A 10,292-nucleotide genomic window follows, 5' to 3' on the forward strand; every position below is an offset into this window, starting at 1 on the left:
GGTTGGCGCGTATGGTTGGGTTGCGGAGAGATTGTGAGATTGTGGTTAGGTCTCAGCAGCAAGAGGGAAGTAGAGATCAGTAAGCTGGGCTGAGTTGAGTGGGGGACGGAGGGGGGTGACTCTGGGACGCCAGAGTCACTGTCGAGCCCTCTTGAGGTGTCGTGGGCTAGTCGACGAAACACTGAGGACGGAAGGTGCCCACTTGAAGACCCTAGAGATGTTCCCTACTCCGCTCAATCCAGAGGGTTGTTATGGGGGGACCGCACTGCAGCCGTTGTGTGTGCTGAAGCGCAAATACGTACACTATTAACACCATACAGAAGGAGATTCACGTCACCAGATGGAAAGAAGCGTAAATGGATGGAGAAGCCAATTTTTCCGAATTACAAACAAAGACCTTCTGGGAGTCTTCATGACAGCCATCGACATGTACACACCTAAGCTCCTGAAACTTTACAGAGCCAGAAAAGGAGCTTTAGGACAGGACATGGAGGCGCTCCTAGAAAGACTTGAAGAAAGGGTAAGTTCAATTTCAGTGTTTTGATGATTTGATCTACCGTATATTACTTTGGCTGATGATAAATACAGTTTTACTTGGGCTATTCGGTTGTTTCTTTTGTATGTTTGTCAAGACGACAGACATAGTGAATCACAGGAGGACTGCTGCTTTGGAAGGCCTTCCAGTGTTTCTTCGTGAGAACCCAACCAAGTTATTCAAGAAGTGTAAAGTATGTATCAAAGACTTTAAAAGGCTAAAAGGGTTAGTTCACCCAAAAATGCAAGTTCTGTCATGAATTACTCCCTGTCAAATCATTCCAAACATGCAAGACTTTTGTAATAAAATCTGAGAGATGTCTGTCCCTCTATTGACAGCTACGCAACTACCACTTTCAAGGCCCAGAAAGGTATTAAAAACATTGAAGTAGTCCATTTGACTACAGTGGTTTATCAATTTTGTGAAGTTACGCTAATGCTTTATGTGAAAAATAAATAAATAAAAATGTCTTTTCACAAAAAATTATATCTTGCAATGCACCTTCACGAGAGCACTATGGCGTATGTGTTGTGTTGATGTAAGAGCAGTGTTCTCACCCATCCTGGAAGTACCAATTTTAGAAAACAAACCAAGACCGAAAGCAACATCAATGTAGAATTCAATAAGCACGGACATGGTTATCTTATGAACGTGCATTGGAGATTTATATTTTGTGGATAAAGACGTCTGTGGCAAGGTATAAAATGGTCTGTGGTTTAAAACACATTGGTTATCAGAGACAAGAGCGAGATCACAGCTTTATGTATTTTCCAGGTCCAGCTAATAGACAAACACACGTGAGTTCGCTGTGATATCTCTCTCTCTGATAACCAGTGTGCTTTTATACTGTCTTTCCACGTTAATTACTGCAATCAGAAACCAGTGTTACTCATTTTGTACTTGACCCATTTACTTCACTGCTCACCTCCTGACTCGTTCTCCAATTGCAGACCCCGATGAACCACGTCACAGTTGTCATTTTTGTTTTTTAAACACAGAGCATTCGCATCGCTTTTCAAATGGAGGTTAAAGCACTGGAGTCACATGGGTTACTTAAAGGATGTCTTTACTACCTTTCTGGGGCTTGGAAGTGGTAGTGGCGTAGGCTGTCAATGGAGGAAAAGAAATTTCTGATTTTGTTTAAAATATCTTCCTTTCTGTTTTAAAGATGAACATAAGTCTTAAGGGTTTGGATCGACATAAGGGTGAGTAAATGATGATGGAATTTTCATGTTTGGGTAAACTAACCATTTAAAGCAGGGATGTCCAAACCTGCTCCTGTAGGGCCAATTTCCTGCAGAGTGTGGCTCCAACCTACCTGGAAGTTTCTAGTAATCTTGATTATCTGGTTCAGATATGTTTAATTGGTGTTAAAGCTAAACTCAGCAGCACAGAGCAGGATTGGACACCCCTAGTTTAAACCGTTTCCAGATTTGGTGTTTTCTGCTTATTATTTACTTGTTCTTATTATTTACTGCGTATTATTTACTTGTGACCTGTTTTTGCCATTATTTGTTGTCTTTGTTTTTTTTTTAATATTCATTTTTGATTAATAATTTCACAAACTATCTACCACTACAAAGCTAAAAACTAGTCTAATGCATAGCGTGTTCATACTCCTAAAACATTAAAATGGCACTTGCTTCTTTCTTTTTTTTAATAAAACTAACAACTTGAATTTTAAACTAAAACATATTTTTATTGTGTTTGTGTCACAGGAAACTGAAGATGGGACAAAGGGGGTCTCTGTTGGCATTCTCTATGTGATGGAAGACAACATCCAAACAACATCCCTAATGATCCAGAACATTGCTGTTGTACTGGAGGAGGTTGTTGTTCTGGAAGATGTCCCGGATGATGTCCCTCTACTGCTCTGGCATACCTGTTTGGCCTTCTCTATGCTCTAAACTTCTATCCGAAAAACCTCAAGTACACTTTTGATTAAGTTTCCAAGCATTCTATTGTCTGTTATAAACAAGTTTTATACAATGTTTAAAATGGACAGTTTGACTCCAAAGACGTTCATATTTAGAAACCGTGCCTTGCAGTGTTGTGGATACTTTTTTGTTGCTGTTCTTAATTCTAGCTAAAATTAGAATTTCAATCTCTTTTACAATGAAACACACTGCACTCTTATTGATAATCCTTCAAATAGTAAAACTGTTGTCTAAAAAAAATATTTAATTTATGCTGGACAGCGGTCAAGTCTGTGGAGTCGACAAGAGCGCGCAAGTAGATTTTTTCTTAATATCCAGTTCTCCTGTTGTTTCAGTTTAGTATTTATCTCAAGCTAGGGCTATTTTCGATTCTGTGGTTATTTAAATTTTTTACCTTCTCACAAATCTGTATTTTAAGTAGACGCGTTGCTACTTTTTATAAGAGCCGCGTCTGGATATTATTGCAGTTTAAATTGCATAGCACTTAAGTGAGTCACTGGCCAACAGCTAGTTTCGATCTCTGACATTTTCGGATTATTCGAGGGTGCTGTGTTAATTGCTGGTCCGATACAGCCACTGTAAACAGATATAAACTCGTGGAGATTCAGGACAAGGCCAGGACAGCGGTCAAGTCTGTGGAGTCGACAAGAGCGCGCAAGTAGATTTTTTCTTAATATCCAGTTCTCCTGTTGTTTCAGTTTAGTATTTATCTCAAGCTAGGGCTATTTTCGATTCTGTGGTTATTTTAATTTTTTACCTTCTCACAAATCTGTATTTTAAGTAGACGCGTTGCTACTTTTTATAAGAGCCGCGTCTGGATATTATTGCAGTTTAAATTGCACAGCACTTAATTGAGTCACTGGCCAACAGCTAGTTTCGATCTCTGACATTTTCGGATTATTCGAGGGTGCTGTGTTAATTGCTGGTCCGAGACAGCTGTCCTCACTCAGTAATTTGAGCGCATTATATCTATGTAGTGTGCGCGCTGTCGCGGAAGCGGCAGCTGAAGCGTTTCAGCCTTCTCGTGTGAAGACCGACTCGGGTAAAGACCATCGACTCCACCGAGCAACGACACCAGCTAAGCACTTAAGTATCTTCTTCTCCCTTTCCTTTCCTATTGGTACTCTATTTCCCATAATCAACATGTGCTTTCAATACATTCCGGTTGTCTCTCGATAACACACTCTCATCACGCACAGAAGGCAGCGCAATACTGCTCATCTGCGTCCCGTTCTCTCATCCACAGACACACCTCTCTCTCTTTCTATGGGTCTATGGAATTGTCAGTCAGCAGTCAATAAAGCTGACTTCATTCCTGCCTTTGCATCTCTTTCAACTCTTAATATCTTGGGCTTGACTGACACCTGGATCCGTCCAGAAGACTCAGCAACCCCTGCTGCTCTCTCTAACAAATTCTCTGTCTCCCACACCCCTCGCCAGTCTGGTAGGGGTGGGGGGACTGGTATTCTCATTTCTAACAATTGGAAATACTCAACTCTCTCTTCTCTATGCAATAACAACTCATTTGAATATCATGCTATTACACTTACAACTCCCTTTAAGATCCAGATTGTAGTCATTTATCGCCCCCCAGGTCAACTGGGAAGCTTTGTTGAGGAGCTGGATGTGCTGCTGTCCTCTTTCCCTGAGGACGACACTCCACTTGTAGTCTTTGGCGATTTCAACATCCATCTAGAGAAGCCTTATGCTACAGATTTCATCTCTCTCCTAGCCTCATTCGATCTCAAACGGCTCATCACCACAGGTACTCACAAGTCAGGCAACCAACTGGACCTGGTCTACACACGCAACTGCATCACTGACAACATTTTGGTGAAACCTCTCCATGTTTCAGATCATTTCCTCATTACTTTCAATCTACAACTCACTATCCACACTCCACAAACTCCCCTACCAGTTACCTTCAGACGAAACCTGCGCTCACTTTCTCCCTCCCGTCTTTCCTCTGCTGTGTCATCTTCTCTTCCCTCACCCTCACAATTCTCATCTCTAGATGTGAATACCGCAACGGATACTTTATGCTCCACTTTAACTTCTTCTTTAGACACTATCTGCCCTCTCTCCTCCAGGCCAGCACCCGCTACCCCCTCTAACCCCTGGTTATCTGAGGTTCTTCGTGAACACCGGACTAAACTCAGGGCAATGGAGAGAAAATGGCGCAAATTAAAAGATACATCTGACCTGAGTATGTACCAATCTCTGCTCTCTTCCTTTTCTGCTGATGTTCACGCCGCAAAATCATCAAATTTCCACAACAAGATCAACACCGCCTCGAACACACGAACACTTTTCAAGACATTCAACTCTCTCCTCTGTCCACCTCCACCACCACCCTCCTCCTCGCTAACTGCTGATGATTTTGCTAACTTCTTCACTAACAAAACAACAACCATTAGCAGTCAGTTCTCTCCTCCACACACACAGGAACCTAGGCCAACCTCTCCCACAGCCAATAACCTTCTCTCCTCCTTCTCTCCGCTAACCGAGGAAGAAGTATCTAAACTTCTCCTCTCCAGTCATCCTACCACCTGCCCTCTAGACCACATCCCCTCACACCTTCTACAAGCCATCTCTCCCACACTTCTACCAGCACTCACACACATCATCAACTCATCTCTCCATACTGGCATTTTTCCTACAGCATTTAAGCAGGCTCGGGTAACCCCACTACTTAAAAAACAACATTAAACACATCACTTCTAGAGAATTACAGACCTGTCTCTCTCCTACCATTCATTGCAAAAACACTGGAACGAGATGCTTTCACCCAAGTATCATCTTTCCTGTCTCTGAACAACCAGCTGGATGTTAACCAATCTGCCTTCAAGAAAGGGCATTCGACCGAGACCGCATTACTTTCAGTAATCCGATCAGTAGCGGATCGCTAAAGCTGCTTCCAAATCATCAGTTCTCATTCTCCTAGACCTGTCTGCTGCCTTCGACACTGTGAATCATCAGATCCTTCTGTCCACCCTCTCATCACTGGGCATCACTGGAACTTCCCTCCACTGGTTTGAGTCCTATCTCACAGGTAGGTCATTCAGGGTCGCATGGAGAGGCGAGATATCCAAAGCACATCGACTGACCACAGGGGTTCCCCAGGGGTCAGTCCTTGGACCCCTCCTCTTCTCCATTTACACCACATCACTGGGACCCATCATACAGGCACATGGTTTCTCTTACCACTGCTATGCTGATGACACCCAGCTCTACCTCTCATTTCAACCAGACGATCCCACAGTAGCTGCACGTATCTCTAGCTGTCTGGCGGACATCTCGGCATGGATGAAGGAACATCACCTGCAGCTCAATCTGGCAAAGACTGAGCTTCTCGTCCTCCCTGCCAATCCGTCTCTACAGCACGACTTCACTATCCAGCTAGACTCATCCTCAATCACCCCATCAAGGTCAGTCAGAAATCTTGGAGTAATCTTTGATTACCAGCTAACCTTCACAGACCACATTTCAAAGACAGCTCGATCATGCAGGTTTGCAATGCACAACATCAGGAAGATCAGGCCTTTCCTAACTGAGCATGCAACACAACTTCTTGTCCAGGCCCTGGCTATTTCTAGGCTTGATTACTGCAATACTCTTCTAGCTGGTATTCCATCATGTGCAACTAAACCCTTACAAATGATCCAGAATGCTGCTGCTCGTCTTGTCTTCAACGAGCCCAAAAGAGCCCACGTCACTCCGCTGTTCATCTCCCTGCATTGGCTACCACTCGCTGCTCGAATCAAGTTCAAGGCGCTGACACTTGCTTACAGATTGTCCACCGGCTCAGCTCTCTCCTACTTTCACTCGCTCCTACGGGTCTACATCCCTACCAGAAGCCTACGATCGGCCAAGGAGCGACGGCTCGTGGTGCCTTCACAGCGAGGCACAAAATCACTGTCCAGAACATTCTCATTCACGGTTCCATGCTGGTGGAATGATCTCACCACCCTCGTCCGGAATGCAGAATCCCTGACAGCATTCAAAAGACAACCGAAAACTCATCTCTTCCTTGAGCATTTAACATAGGAAAAAAGAAAAAGAAAACTTTTTCTTGTAATCTTCGCTTGTCTGGTTTATGCTACTCTGAGCAATGTTTGAACTTGGTATTCTGAGCACTTCTTGCGTTGTTTTTGCCTCTCCATGATGACTCGCTTGGTTTAATCCTCAAATGTAAGTCGCTTTGGATAAAAGTGTCTGCTAAATGACTAAATGTAAATGTAAGGGGGCATCGCTACCAACCCATTTGGCCATTATAGTCTTTCAAGCCAGCATCAGGAGAAATTGAACAGTCTCTTTGTGAGCTCTCAGAGGATCAGGTATAAGCCCCAGTAGGCACATGAGTGGGCTGAGTGGGGCTGTCTGTCCTATCACCAAACTGATTTCACTGCATACTGCCTGCCAGAATACCTTGATGTTCTTGCGCTCCCAAAGACAATGATATCTAGTGCCTTTAGCTGAGTTACATTTAGGACAGTTCGGAGAAACACCTGGAGCGTACTTACTGTATATATAAGGTGATATACCGTATAAACATTATGTAGATTATTGAACTGCATTTCTTTGTATCTATTACAGATTGATATTCTAGAGGGCAGTTTTACTATTTCCTCCCATGACAAGAGTTAATTGACATTTTAAGCAGCATATTCCAAGTTGTTGTAAGTGTTTCAGTTTGTCCACCATTAGAGTCTGTAACTCACAATAGAATCTAGACACAAAACGTCCACGTTTCCTACAGTCCAGTAGGGATTTTTCAAGCAAGTAACAGTTCATTGGTAGCTCCAGAGATCCAGTCTTTGATTTTACGTAATGCCTGATCTCCCGAGCTCCCCCTACTGCTGTGAGGCGTATATTTCACAACAATGTCGTAAAAAAACTCACTTGCTGCACCCTCCTCCTGCTTTCTACCGCTGCTCATGTGCATTTGTTATTATCGGAGCCGGCCAACTTTATCATGCTGAGCTATGTCTATCGACATGGGTAATACATCATACACATTGAGGGCGGCGTGTGTGTTTATGTCGAATTCCCGTAAAGCAGTTTGTGTTTCTCGCTCGTTCTCGCTTCTCACGAGACTTCCTATTTCCAACTTACCGGGATGTTAGTCCCCATGTTGCAAGGTTGGTTTTCCGCCTAGGAATGCTGGGGGGAGCGGGGAAAGTCACCATTCTCACCAGAACAGGTTATTAAATCATCCAAATGATTTCTAAACGGTTGTATTAAGTTGAAATAGTTGCCAAATGCCCCTTTAAGAGCCTGAGACTTCCCAAATAATTTCTTCAAAATACTCCATGTCTTGATAACATTATTAATTAGGTAATTGTCTTTAACAGCCGGTGGCAGTTCTCTTGCATGTTTATCTAATAAGTTTATAAGACAGAAGGGTTGGCTAATTACTTTTTCAATCTTAACCCAAGGTGTCACATCAAGTTCAGTTGCCCACACTGAAACAATTCTAGCATGAATAGACAGTGCATAGTTCTCAATCTTTGGTAAGCCCCACCCACACTGTTGTTTTGGAAGTTGTAAAGTATCCATTTTAAAAAGGGTTAGTTCACCCAAAAATGAAAATTATGTCATTAATGACTTACCCTCGTGTCGTTCCAAGCCCGTAAGACCTCCGTTCATCTTCGGAACACAGTTTAAGATATTTTAGATTTAGTCCGAGAGTTTTCTGTCCCTCCATTGAAAATCTATGTACGGTATACTGTCCTTGTCCAGAAAGGCAATAAAGACATCATCAAAGTAGTCCACGTGACCTCAGGGGGTTAGTTAGAATTTTTGTGATAATACGAGAATACTTTTTGTGCGCAAAAACAAACGTAAATAACGACTTTATTTCAACTATTCATTTCCTTCTCTTTGGGCCTCTAGTCAGTTAAACTAGTGTAATAGCGTAGAGCTACGTCACACGTAGGCTCACTATTGGCCGACGCTGGTCATGTGGGTGATGCGTATGACGTACAACAACAGAAGCGTACGCTATTACACTAGTGAACTGACTCGAGGCCCACAGAGAAGGACATGAATAGTTGAAATAAAGTCATTATTTTTGTTGTTTTTTTCGCACAAAAAGTGTTCTCGTCGTTTGATAAACTTAAGATTGAGCCACTGTAGTCACTTGGACTATTTTAACTATGTCTTTAATAACTTTTTGAGGCAGGCAACTTCAATCCCTGAAGAAGCCTCTGGAGGAGTATGGAGGAGTGATCCAGCTCTCAGATTTCCTCAAAAATATCTTGATTCATGTTCCGAAGATGAACGAAGGTCTTACGGGGTTGGAACAACATGAGGGTGAGTAAATACTGACAGAATTTTCATTTTTGGGTGAACTAACCCTTTAAGCTTAGGTTTTCTGCCTGCCCAAATAAAGCCTGATATCAGTTTATTAATGTCCTCAAGATCATTTGGATTCAAAAACACAAAAAGCATTGGCACTGGATAAGAAATTTTTGGAAGTAGTACCATTTTAGTAAGGTTAATCCTACCAAGCATTGATAAAGAAAGCTTTTTCCAACTTGTAACTTTTTCTTTTATGTGACTAATTAAAGGATTGATGTTTTCCGCATACAGCTGACAAACTTTGTGTGTGATTTTTATTCCTAGATACTTAAATCCTTTAGGTGCCCAGCAGAAAGGTTTAACATAAGCAGGCTCGACCTGACCACTGTTTGTTAAAGGCATTATTTCTGACTTTTCAAAATTTACCTTATACCCTGATATTTGTCCAAATTCTTTAATACAATCAACCAGTGCTGGAATTGATTTATCGGGATCTGTTAAAATTAAAAGAATATCATTGACATATAATAAAATTGTGCTGTTTTGTTCCTATTAAAGTTCCTCCTATATTTATATTCTGTCTGACGGCTATCGCAAGCAGCTCTATAGCCAGGGAGAACAGCAAAGGTGATAAAGGACTGCCCTGAGCAGTACCGCGTGTTAAGTTTAAATGGTGCGGATAAAAGACCATTTGTCAAGACAGAGGCTGCAGGCATCTTGTACAAGATCTTCACCCAATCTATAAAAGTGGATTTAAAACCAAATCTTCTTAGCACTTCGAACATGTAGTCTAATTCGACACGGTCGAAAGCATTTTTGGCATCCATTGAAACAATGGCGCCGGGTATTTGATGGTAATTAAGATGATTGATAATATTAATCAAGCTTCTTGTATTGTTTGAGGACAAACGACCCTTAACCCTCTGGGCCCGTATTCCTAAAGAATCTAAGAATCCTCTCAGAAAACTCTTAATTTAGCTTAAAATCTTTTACGTAGGAGTCTTAGCTTAAGAGCAATTCGGGACCGATCTGAGAGCAACTCTGAGTAAGGAAAAGACAAAAACTTTTATCTTAGTGAGGAGGCGGGGCTGACCCCGTTGCTATGTATGACACAATCTTTTGAAGACTGTGATTGGTTGGTTGTCCAAGAAGGAAAAAAAGAGTGATTAGGGTCTATTCTAAGCCTTCACTTTGAAATTACATGCGTAATTTTTCCTATTTGACCATTCTCATACACACACACACACATTATATTTGTGTATATAAATCCTTTTTTTATATACCATACTGTTAATTTCCTATAAGGTATTTGATTGGATTAGAATGATAAAAATTGTTCCACTGTCTATTTAAGTGGTGGTTTGAATGTTGGTTTTAATGTAACAAACATGGATTAAAAAACAAGAAGGACAAGAAAGCTCAACTGGACAGAGGAACAGTGTTTACTGTGAGCCCAGTTAGTGGATGAACACAAGGCCATCCTTAAAGGAAAATCAGGCCAGGTGTCACAGCACAGA

Source organism: Siphateles boraxobius, unplaced genomic scaffold, assembly GCF_051911475.1.
Source record: "Siphateles boraxobius isolate OS27281-9 unplaced genomic scaffold, OSU_SipBor_1 61, whole genome shotgun sequence".
In the NCBI taxonomy this organism is placed as follows: domain Eukaryota; kingdom Metazoa; phylum Chordata; class Actinopteri; order Cypriniformes; family Leuciscidae; genus Siphateles; species Siphateles boraxobius.